We start from the raw sequence: 12,316 nt of genomic DNA, 5'->3' as shown, positions 1-12,316 counted from the left end.
ATGCCCAGTAGTTTTTATGTTTATATTTGGCCAGGTTTGTAGTTAAAAAAACTAAATTCACTTGGGATCTTTAGGAGGTTAGTTAAGGTTAAATTAAATTGTTATGCTGAGGCTATAATTCATAGGACTGTGGCCTTATAAGAAAAGAGGGTATCTCTCCCCCAAGCCCCGCCTCCCTCCTTTTCTTTTGTTTCTGCCATGTGAGGATACAGTGAAAAGGTGGTCATCTGCAAGCCAGAAAAAGCCCTGTCCAGAACCTGACCATGCTTGCACCATCATCTCATACTCCCAGCCTCCAGAACTGTGAGAGAAATTTGTTGTTTATGCCACCCAGTCTGTGCTACTTTGTTAGGGCATTCTGAGCTAATTCATTAGGAAATAACTTACTTGATGCAAAATAAAGCAGGAAAGGAGGGCTAAAGGAACAAAAGAAGCATGAAGTACATAGACAACAAAAGGAAGACAAAGTTCGGGACCAGTGCTGTGGCGCAGCAAGTAAACAGTGCCAACATACCATATGGGTGCCAGTTTGAGTCCTGGTTGCTCCACTTCTGATCCAGCTCCATGCTAATGGCCTGGGAAAACAGAAGATGACCCAAATGGCTTGGGGCACTGCACCCACATGGGAAACCTGAAAAGCTCCTGGCTTTGGCCTGGCCCAGCCCTAGTTGTTGCAGCCATCTGGGGAGTAAACCAGCATATGGAAGGTCTGTATCTCCCTCTCTGTAACTGCCTTTCAAATTAATAAATAAATCTTAAAAAAAAAAAAAAAAAAAAGCAAAGTCTGCAAGACTGGATTTAATTTAAAAATGTAACTATATGCTTTTGGTAGAAGACACACTTTGGAGTCAAAAACCCAACCAAATCAAAGGTTAGAAAAAAATTATGCAAGTGGCAACCATAGGAAATCTGGAGTGGCTTTACTATAACCAGACAAAATAGACTTTTAAATAAAATGTGAGAGATTAGGAGGGACATTTTATAATGATGAAAGGGATAAACGATCAAGAAGATACCACAATTACATATACACCTGAAAACAGAACTCTAGAAAAATGAAGCAGAAAATGACAAATGGGAGCCTGGCGATGTGTAGCAGGTTAAGCCACCATCTGCAACACCAGCATCCATAACCAAGTGCCTGCTCGAGTCCCAGGTGTTCTGCTTCAGTCCCACTTCCTGCTAATGCACCTAGGAAGGCAGCAGAATATGGCTCAAGTACTTGGGCCCCTGCCATCCATATGGGAGACCAGGATAAAGTTCCTGGCTTTGTCGTGACGCAGTCCTGTCCAGTGTGGCCATTTGAGGAATGAGCCACTAGGTAAAAGGTCTCTGTGTGTCACTGGGCCTTTATTACAAATAAATCTTAAAAAGACATCTATAATGGCTGGCGCTGTGGTGTAGCAGGTAAAGTCGGCATCCCATATGGGCACCAGTTCAAGACCCAACCACTCCACTTCCGATCCATCTGCCTGCTATGGCCTGGAAAAGCAATAGATGGCCCAAGGCCTTGGGCCCCTGTACCCACATAGGAGACCTGGAAAAAGCTCTTGGCTCCTGGCTTCAGATTGGCACAGCTCTGGCCATTGCAGTCATCTGGAGAATGATCCAGTGGATGGAAGACTCACATTCACTCTCTCTCTCTCTCTCTCCCTCTCTCTCTCTCTCTCTTTCTCCTTGCTCTGTGCAACTGTGACTTTCAAGTAAAATAAGTCTTTAAAAAAAAAAAAAAAAAGACATCTATAGAACACTCTACCAAAAATGAAATTTAAAATCAGTAACAAAGATTTGGGAAACTCATGTGGAAATGAATGCAATCCTAGAAAATCAGTAGGTCGCAGAATCAAGAGAAATTAAGAAAATATGAAGACACAACATCTCAAACTTAGGAAATGTAAAATGTTACTTGGAGTTAAATTTATAGCTATGAATAACAACATAATAAAGAATCTTAATAACCTAATCTGTCACCTAAAGACACTAAAAAGAGGAAACTAGTTAATGCAGGTTGGAGGAATAATGATTACAGTGGAAATAAAAAAAGTAATGAAACAAAATGGATTCTTTGAAGAACTCAGCATTGGCAAGCCATTAGCCGTTTTGAAAAAAAGATTGGGGCCGGCGCTGTGGCACAGTGGGTGAAAGCCCTGGCCTGAAGCGCCGGCATCCCATATGGGCATTGGTTCTAGTCCCGGTTGCTCCTCTTCTGATCCAGCTCTCTGCTGTGGCCTGGGAAAGCAGTAGAAGATGGCTTAAATACTTGGGCCCCTGCACCCACGTGGGAGACCCCAGAGGAGGCTTCTGGCTTTGGATGGGCGCAGCTCTGGCTGTTGTGGCCATCTGGGGAATAAACCAGTGGATGGAAGACCTCTCTGTAACTCTTTCAAATAAATAAATATTGTAAAAAAAGATTTAGTAGAATAAATGGAGGGCAGTTAGGTTATAACAGAAGGAGTAACATTCCTACTGACCTTACATACATACATAAGATGGAAAAAAAAAATACTATGAACAAATTAGATGACACACATGGGATGGACAATTTCCTAGAAAAGACAACTGGAACTGACACAGATAGGCAACCTGAATAGACTTAAGACAGATAAAGAGTAGTCAAAAAACTACCCTCAAAGAAGGTAGGCATTTGGTGCAATAGTTAAGTCACCATTTGGGATGTCCATGTTGGAGTCCTTGGGTTTGAGTCCTGGCTCTGCTTCTGATTCAGCTTCCCGCTAATGCACAACCTTGGAGGTAGGAGACAAAGCCTGAAGTACTTGGATCCATACTTGGCTCTGGCTCCTGACTCCAGCTTGCTTCTAATGCAGACCCTAGGAGGTAGTGATGATGACTAAAGTGATTGAGTTCCTGCTGCCTATGTGGGAAACCTGAGCTGAGTTCCAAGCTTTGGCCCCTGGCCCAATCCAGGGTCATTTTAGGCATTTGGAGAGTGAACCAGCTGATGGGCGGTCCCTTGCTGTCTCTGCCTTTCAAATAAATTAATTAAATTTTTAAAACACTAGCAAATCAAATGCAGCAGTATAAAGAATTATGCATCCTACTCAAGTGGGATGTATCCTAGGATGTAAAGTTAAGTTAATATCTGGAACTCAATATGTCATGTCAACAGACTTTTTAAAATTACTTGATCATCTCAATAGGTGCAGCAAAAACATTTAACAAATTCCAACCCCGGTTCATAATAACACTAATAATAGGATGGCATTTAGAATTAACGGTAAAACTAGTATTCAAACAGTACTTTATACTTTGTGTGTTTGTGTGGGTGCAAACTGCTGAAATCCTTACTTAGTGTATACTAAGTTGATCTGTATATAAAGATAATTAAAAATGAATCTTAATAAAGAATGGGATGGGTGAGGGAGTGGGAGATGGGTTTGTGGGTGAGAGGGGTGGTTATGAGGGGAAAAGCCACTGTAATCTAAAAGTTGTACTTTCAAAATTTATATTTATTAAATAAAAGGAAAACAAGATGTAAAATCATTTTTATATGTTGCTAGACTCAGTTCATTAGCATTTTGTTGAGGTTTATATATATAGTATACATAATTTAGTATGTATTTATATATTGTAATTTTCTTTCATAGTTCAGTCTTCTGGTTTTGGTATCAAAATACTGGCCTCATAGAATGAGTTTGTAAATTATTTTTTCTTCTAGTGTTTGAGAAGTGTGTGAAGGCTTGATATTAACCCAATTTTTTTTTTTTTTTAATTTTTGACAGGCAGATTGGACAGTAGAGGGAGACAGAGAGAAAGGTCTTCCTTTTGCTGTTGGTTCACCCTCCAATGGCCGCCGCGGTAGGCGCGCTGCTGTTCCGATGGCAGGAACCAGATGCTTCTGGTCTCCCATGGGGTGCAGGGCCCAAGCACTTGGGCCATCCTCCACTGCACTCCCTGGCCACAGTAGAGAGCTGGCCTGGAAGAGGGGCAACCGGGACAGGATCGGTGCCCCGACCGGGACTAGAACCTGGTGTGCCGGCGCAGCAAGGCGGAGGATTAGCCTGTTAAGCCACGGCGCCGGCCTGATATTAATCCAATTTTAAACAATACAAGGAGGGTAGTGTAGGTTGAGTAGAATCATTATGGTCTTAAATTTGTACTTATGAAATGCATGAAGTTTGTATACCTTAAATAAAATTTTTAAGAAGTGAAAAAAGTAAACAGTATAATTTATAAGTGAAAAAAAATAGGATGGCATTTCAGTCTCCAGCCTGACAAAGAGGCATATTAAAAACTCACAGCTAATGTACTTAGTGGTGAAACTCTGGGTGTGTTTTTCCCTAAAATCAGGAATGAGACAAGGATGGCCACTGTTGTTGCTTCTATTCAACACTGTACTGAAGGCTCTAGCTAGGACAGTTAGGCAAGAAAAAAACAAAAGCATTCAGATTGGGGAGGGTGGAGGATGGAAGCCTCTATTTTCATGTGACATAATTTTATAAATAGAAAACCTAAAGGAATCCACTAAAAAGTTAGAACTAATAAATGGGATGAACAAGATTATAGGGAACAAGATCTAAATACAAAAATTGATTATACTTCTATATACTCTCAATGAAATATCCAAAATGAAAGGAAAACAGTCCCACTCACAGTAGTATCAAAATCAGTAAAATGCTTTGGAATATATTTAACAGGAAAAGTGCAAAAGATATATTCTAAAAACTATGAAACATGGGTAATTAAGATCTAAAAATATCTTTAAAATGCCATATTCATGAGATGAAAGATTTAACATTGTTAAAATGTCAGTGCTCTCCAAACTGGTCTACAGACCCAGTGTGATCCCTGTCAGAGTCCTCCTCACTTTGTACGAACAAGCTGATTTCACAATCTATAAGGCATTGCAGAGGGACACAGGATAGCCAAAACAATCTGAAAATGAAGAGGACTCACACTTTCCAGTTTTAAAACTTGCTTGAAATCTACATAATCAAGACTGTGTTTCTGGTATGAGTAGGAACAAAGGTGAGAGGAAGAGATCCAAATCTGAAATGTGGACATGCATCCATGATCAATTGCTTTTCAACAAGAGTGCCAAGATTATTGAAATGGATTAGGAATGGTCTCATTTAATTTTTAATGATAAGTAGCATTATAAATATGGAATACAGTGTGATATCTGATAGATGTGTACAAGGTATAATGATCAAATCGGGAATTAGCATATCCATCATCTCAAGCATTTAAGAATAGTCTTTTTGACAGGTGGTGCTGAGATGCTAGACAGTCACCTGCAAAAGAATTAAGTTCCGGGTGGATATTTGGCATAATGATTAAGATACCAACATCCCATACTAGAATGTCTGTGTCTGATACCCACCTCCAGTTTCTGACTCTCAGCCGCCTGATAATGCAGACCTTGGGAGGCAGTAGTGATGGTTCAAGCAACTGGGTTCCAGGCCCCACATGAGACCAGGATTCAGTCCTGGCTTTGACCCCCAGCCAGCAGCTATTGTGAGCATTTGGGGAGCTCTCTCTCCCTGCCTCTATCTGTCTCTCAAATAAAAAAATTAAATTGTATCCATAAGTCACATTATGTACAAAAATTAATTCAAAATGGATAAGACCTAAATACAAACACGAAAACTACAAATTCTTGGAAGAAATGACCTTGGATTTGGAGGATTCTTAGGTATGACACTAAAAGAATAAACAAAAGAGGGTGGCATTGTGGTGTAGCATGTAAAGCTGCTGCCAGCAATGCCGGCATCCCATATAGGCACAGGATCACGTCCCCGCTTTTCCACTTCCGATCCATCTCCCTGCTAATGGCCTGAGCAAAGCAGTGGAAGATGGCCCAAGTGCTTGGGCACCTGCTACCCACGTGGGAGACTTGGATGAAGCTCTTGGCTCCTGGCTTCCATCTAGCTCAACTCTGGCCATTGTGTTCATCTAGGGAGTGAACTAGCGGATTAAAGATCTCTCTCTCAAGGCTGGGTGATGTGGCATAGTATGTTAAGACTCTGCCTGCAGCACCAGCAGCCCGTATGGGCACCAGTTCATGCCCTGGCTGCTCTACTTCCAATCCAGCTCCCTGCTCATGGCCTGGGAAAGCAGTGGAGGATGGACCAAGTGCTTGGACCCCTGCACTCACATGGGAGACCCAGAAGAAGCTCCTGGCTCCTTGTTTCAGATTGTCCCAGCTCCAGCCTCTGTGGCCATTTGGGGAATGAACCAGCAGATGGAAGACCTTTCTCTGTCTCTCCTCTCTGTCTGTAACTCTGCCTCTCAAATAAGTAAATAAATCTTTAAAAAAAAAATTTTTTTAAAGCTCTCTCTCTCCCTCCCTCTCTGTCACTCACTCCCTCTCTTTGAAATTCTGAATTTCAAATAATTTTAAAAAAAAAAGAATAAGCAAAAAGAAAGTAGATAAATTAGACTTCATCAACCTTTTAAGATTTTTTTTTTCTTCAAAGGATGCTATCAAGAAAGCAAAAAGATAATCTGAAGAATGTAAGAAAATATTTACGAATCATCTATTTTTTTTTTTTTTGACAGGCAGAGTGGACAGTGAGAGAGAGAGACAGAGAAAAAGGTCTTCCTTTTGCCGTTGGCTCACCCTCCAATGGCCGCCGCGGTAGGCGCGTTGCGGCGGGCACACCGCGCTAATCCAAAGCCAGGAGCCAGGTGCTTATCCTGGTCTCCCATGGGGTGCAGGGCCCAAGCACTTGGGCCATCCTCCACTGCACTCCCTGGCCACAGCAGAGAGCTGGCCTGGAAGAGGGGCAACCAGAACAGAATCCGGTGCCCCGACCGGGACTAGAACCCGGTGTGCCGGCACCGCTAGGTGGAGGATTAGCCTGTTGAGCCACGGCACAAATCATCTATCTTATAAATAACTTGTATCTAGAATATATAAAGAGCCCTTATAATTGAAAAATAAAAATTGGAGTCAATGAGTCTATAAACAAGACAAAATTAATCATTAGTCATTTGCAGAAATGCTAATCAAAACTACAGTGAAATACCACTTTCTTTCCAGTGGGATGACTATAATCAAAAAGTCAGATAACAAGGCCAGCGCCGTGGCTCACTAGGCTAATCCTCCGCCTGGCGGCGCCGGCACACCAGGTTCTAGTCCCGGTCGGGGCACCGATCCTGTCCCGGTTGCCCCTCTTCCAGGCCAGCTCTCTGCTGTGGTCAGGGAGTGCAGTGGAGGATGGCCCAAGTGCTTGGGCCCTGCACCCCATGGGAGACCAGGAGAAACACCTGGCTCCTGCCATCGGCTCAGCGTGGTGCGCCGGCCGCAGCGCGCTACCGCGGCGGCCATTGGAGGGTGAACCAACCGCAAAAGGAAGATCTTTCGCTCTCTCTTTCACTGTCCACTCTGCCTGTCAAAAAAAAAAAAAAAAAAGATAATAGCAAGTGTTGGTGAAAATGTAAAGAAATTGAAACCTCATGCATTGCTGGTGGAATGTAAAGTGGTCTAACCACTATGGAAAACAAACTGATGGTTTCTCAAGTGATTAAACAGTCAAAGTGACCCAAAAGTTCCATTCCAGGGTGAACTGCAAACACTTATCCAATTTATGCATGCATGTTCACAGTAAACAATTGATAGTAGCAGTACAAAAGTGCAAACAACCCAGGTGTCTCTCAATGGACAGATGCATAAACAAAATACCTGAAAGCTATACAATGAAACATTATTAAATAAGGAAATATTATTAAACAAGGAAAGGAGTACAAACATGTATAAACTTTGATTTTCATGTGAGTGAATCATTTTGTAGTCTTGTGACAGGCTTCTTTCACTTAGCATGATGTTTTCAGAGAAATCTGTCAAGAAAGTATACTATTGGTTGCTTAGGGTTAAGGACGGATGGAGAGTTAGGGGCTAATAGATGAGAGACACAGCGTTATTATGAGTTGGGTTGTGTTCCCCCCAAAAGGTATACAGTTTAAATATATATATTTATATGTATATAAATATATATACATATACATATATACATATACGTATATATTTAAATATATATATATATTTTATATATATTTTTACGGCCCTGAAGTTCTAACCCCCACTATTTCTTGTTTGGAAATAAGGTCTTTACACAGGTAACGTAGTCAAAATGAAATGATTAGGATATGTTCTAACTCAATATGAGCTGATGTTCTTATAAAAAGGGGAAATCTGGACACACACACACACAGAGAAGAGAATAAAGACACAGGGAACAGGTGGCCATCTAACAAATGCATCTACAAACCAAGAAGCTAGAAGTCTGAAGGGGCGAGGAAGGAGTCTTAGAGCAGGATGCTGCTAACACCTTGATTTTGGACTTGTGGCCTCCAAAACCCCGAGACAATTTCTGTTGTTTTGAGGCACCCAGTTTTCAGTCCTTCAGTATGGAAATTTGGGGAAAATAATACAGATGATGTATTGGTCAACTTTTTAAGAACTATAACAAAATGCCAAACACAAGCCACTTAGAATGAAAAGAAGCTTATTGAGCTCAGTTTGGGAGGTTTAACGTCCAAGTGGCGTGCGTGACCTAGGCACTGGCTCTGGCGAGGAGCCCGTGGTGGATGGCAGAGGATGGAGCACCTGTGAAGGAAAGAGCACGTGGTGATCCAGGAAGAGAGAGAGGGAGGGGTGGGTATGTTCCTTTTATAACAAACCCTCTCAAGAGAAGTACCAAGGGGTCATATAAAAACTTCCTCACAGGACCAGTGCTGTAGCACGGCAGGTCAAGATGCTGTCTGTGACGCCAACATCCCATATTGGAACACTGACTTGAGGCCGAACTACACCATTTCCAATCCAACTCCCTGCTAATGCACCTGGGAGTACTCTGGGCCCTATAACCCAGGAGGGAAACCGAATAGAGTTCCTGACTCCTGGCTTCAGCCTGGCCCATCCCCAACCATTGCTGCTGTTTGGGGAGTGAACCAGATGGTGGAAGACCTGTTTCTCTTTGTCTCTCCCTTTCTCTTCCTGTCACTCTTTCAAATAAATTAAAAAAAAAAAAAAAAAAAAAAAAAAAACAAAAAAACCTACCTCACATCTCCACTGACCTAAGGCCCTTCTACTTGACCTCAGCCTTAAAGATTCCACAACAACTCCCAATCCTGCCACCCTCAGGACCAAGCCTCCATTCACATGAACCTTGGTGGGAGGCAGGAAGGGACACAATTAAATCACATCCAACTACGACAGGTGACAGTAGCGGGAGAGCTGCTTCTTGAGGTGATGAAATGGCTCCCAAAATGGCTGTGTTATTGATTGCACATCAAGCCAATCTCTGACTTACGATGATTGAACTTAAGATTTCACAACTTGGGGCCGGCGCTGTGGTGCAGCGGTTAATGCCCTGTCCTGAAGTGCTAGCATCTTGTATGGGCGCCAGTTCTAGTCCCGGCTGCTCCTCTTCTGATCCAGCTCTCTGCTATGGCCTGGGAAAGCAGTAGAAGATGGCCCAAGTCCTTTGGCCCCTGCACCCACGTGGGAGATGTGGAAGATGCTCCTGGCTCCTGGCTTCGGATCGGCGTAGCTCTGGCTGTTGCGACCAATTGGGGAGTGAACCAGCGGATGGAAGACCTCTCTCTCTCCCTGCCTCTTCCTCTCTCTGTATAACTCTGACTTTCAAATAAAAAAATAAATCTTAAAAAAAATATATTTCACAACTTTACAACGGTGCAAAAACATCCAGTAGAAATTCTATTTTGAATTTTGGTCTTTTTCATGACAGCAATATACGGTATGATACTCTCTTGGGAGGCTGGCAGTAGCAGTGCCTCTCAGGCAGTCACGTGATCATGGGACACAACCAATACACCACAGTGTTCTTTGTTGCTAAGTTATGGTGGTGTGTAGGTTACATATATTAAATACATTTTCAACTTATGATATTTTCAATTTAATAATGAGCTCATCATGACATAACTCCATCATAAGTCACCTTTATTTGTAACTCTACTAAGACCACTGAGTTATAAACTTTAAACAAATCAGTTGTGTGGTATGTGGTATGTGAATTCTATTTCAATAAATTTAAAAACAATTTTATGTATTTATTTTCACTTTGAAAGACAGGGACTGAGAGAGACAGAGAGACAGACCTTCCATCTGCTGGTACACTCCTCAAATTCCTGCAACCAGTAGGGCTGCACCAGGTGGAAGCCAGGATTCTGGGAAACCAATCTGGGTCGCCCACATAAGTGGCAGGAACCCAAGTACTCAAGCCATATCTGCTGCCTCCCAAGGTGTACAGTAGCAGGAAGCTAGATCAGAAGCAGAGGAACTGGGACTCAGACCACACACTCTGATATGGAATGTGGGCATCCCAAACAGGGTCTTTAAGGGCTGAGCCAAGCACCCACCCTCAAGCTATGTTTTATTTTTTATTTGTATGTATCTCATAAATACAACATTAGGAGTATAATAATTTTTCCCACCATACCCACCCTTCCACCAACTCTCCCCACTATTTTTTAAATGAACAAGAAACATGGCAACTGTTTTTAGAATATTGTAGAGAAAGATGGAATAGTGGCACGCTTAATACAGATACTTAAGAGTAGAGTTGGGTATATTCAAAGCAATCAGAAGTAAGAAATTGTCAGAGTGGAAATAGAAGTCCTCCAGATTCCAGAGGTGTTTCAGTAAATGCAAAATAAAAGTAAAGGGCAGACATATTAAGATACTGCTTGGAATGCTTACATCTTAGATCAGAGTGCCTGGTTGCAAGTGTCAGCTCCACTTCCAATTCCAGCTTCCTGCTAATGTGCACCCTGGCAGGCAGCAAATGATGCCTCATGCTATCCATGACTGAGTTCCTGGTTCCTGGAGTCAGCCTGGCTCAGCCCTGAGCTAGTGAAGGCTTACGGGGAGTGAACCAGTCGATGGAAGATCTGCTTCTCTCTCTCTCTTTGCCTTTCAAATGAATAAATAATTTTTAAATGGTTAAGATGGCAAATTTTATAGATGTTAACACAATTTTAAAGTACCACTTTTTCAAAAAAAGACTTATTTATGTGAAAGGCAGAGTTACAGACATGAGAGAGAGAATCTTCTACCTGGTGGTCCACTCTCCATGTAGCCACAACAGCCAGGGTTGAGACAGGCTGAAGCCAGAAGCCAGGAGCTTCATCCAGGTCTCTCACATGGGTGGCAGGGGCCCAGACACTTGGGCCATGTTCCATAAAGCACCACTATTGGTGGAGAATTTTTAAGTGGGTCTACCTGCCAGTAAGCGTAGTTATTAATGCTCTTCTGTGATGCTTAGCACTTTGTAAGCTTGCTTTCCAGTGTTAACTCGTGCTCCTACAGACAACCTCATTAAGGAGGCATGGATAATCCTGCCTTCATCCTCTGAGCAAAACAGTGCTCATGGTGCCCGACTGCTCTCTTTAAAATTCTGAAGTATCTTAGAGAAATATTTAGAACCCCAACCTAATGAAATTATTCATCATGACTCTGCCCTTCAAAAGATTTAATTTATTTGTATTTCCCTGGGATTCATTTAGGAATGGCAGTTCAAAGCTTGAAGTGGATTTTCCTTTTATTTGTTATCTCTAATAAATAGTTGACAGAACTCTCTCACTAAGCTGTGATTTGGCAATGCCTGGCTCTTAATTCCAGCTATTTCAAAGCACAGTTCAGGAGAACTGCAATTCTGAGGGGATGGATGTCTGAAACCTTATTTGGCCTCTCACTCCTTCACTCATTAGGGAGGGAGGCACCCTGGCCAGGGATCACATGCTTTGGCCCAGGGCGAGGGTGACTATTTTGTTCTCTGACTGGGCCCTGCAGTGGGGTGGGGAAGGGCTAGAAATAGTCATTTTCTGGTTGCATCGAGGCGAGGGGGGGGGCATCTCCACACGGGACCACTTACAAGGGACAGAGAGAAGCAGGGGCTCTGGAGGTTGCTGTCGCCAGTTAACACTGGATGTGCCGTGAGTGCAACTGATAAAAGCCCGAGGAAAACTTGATGGTTGAGACTAATTTGGGCTGTTTTCCTGTTAAAAGATAACACTGAAGTGTAATCTTCTGTTAGTCAGAGTGTTCAGTTTGTCTCCAAGTTTGCATTCCGGGTCCCAGTCCTCCCCGAAACTGAATGTCACTTCCCCCTGTATTGTATGCGAATTAACTTGCTTGGCTCTTGTATAAGTCAGACACCTGTCTGTGTTCTTTCATTCGTTCAACCGATGCTATTAAACGGTTGCAGGACTTGGGGTAGTAGCGATCACTGAGAGGAGCTGTGAGGAGCTCTGGGTGCCGGTTACACGGCTCCGCTCATTTTCTGATGTATGTGCTACTTTGATACAAGCTACAGTTGAAAAGCACAGTCGT

Source organism: Lepus europaeus, chromosome 9, assembly GCF_033115175.1.
Source record: "Lepus europaeus isolate LE1 chromosome 9, mLepTim1.pri, whole genome shotgun sequence".
NCBI classification, from domain to species: Eukaryota; Metazoa; Chordata; class Mammalia; order Lagomorpha; family Leporidae; genus Lepus; species Lepus europaeus.
The sequence above is the reverse complement of the archived record's forward strand: the minus strand, read 5'-3'. Positions refer to the sequence as shown.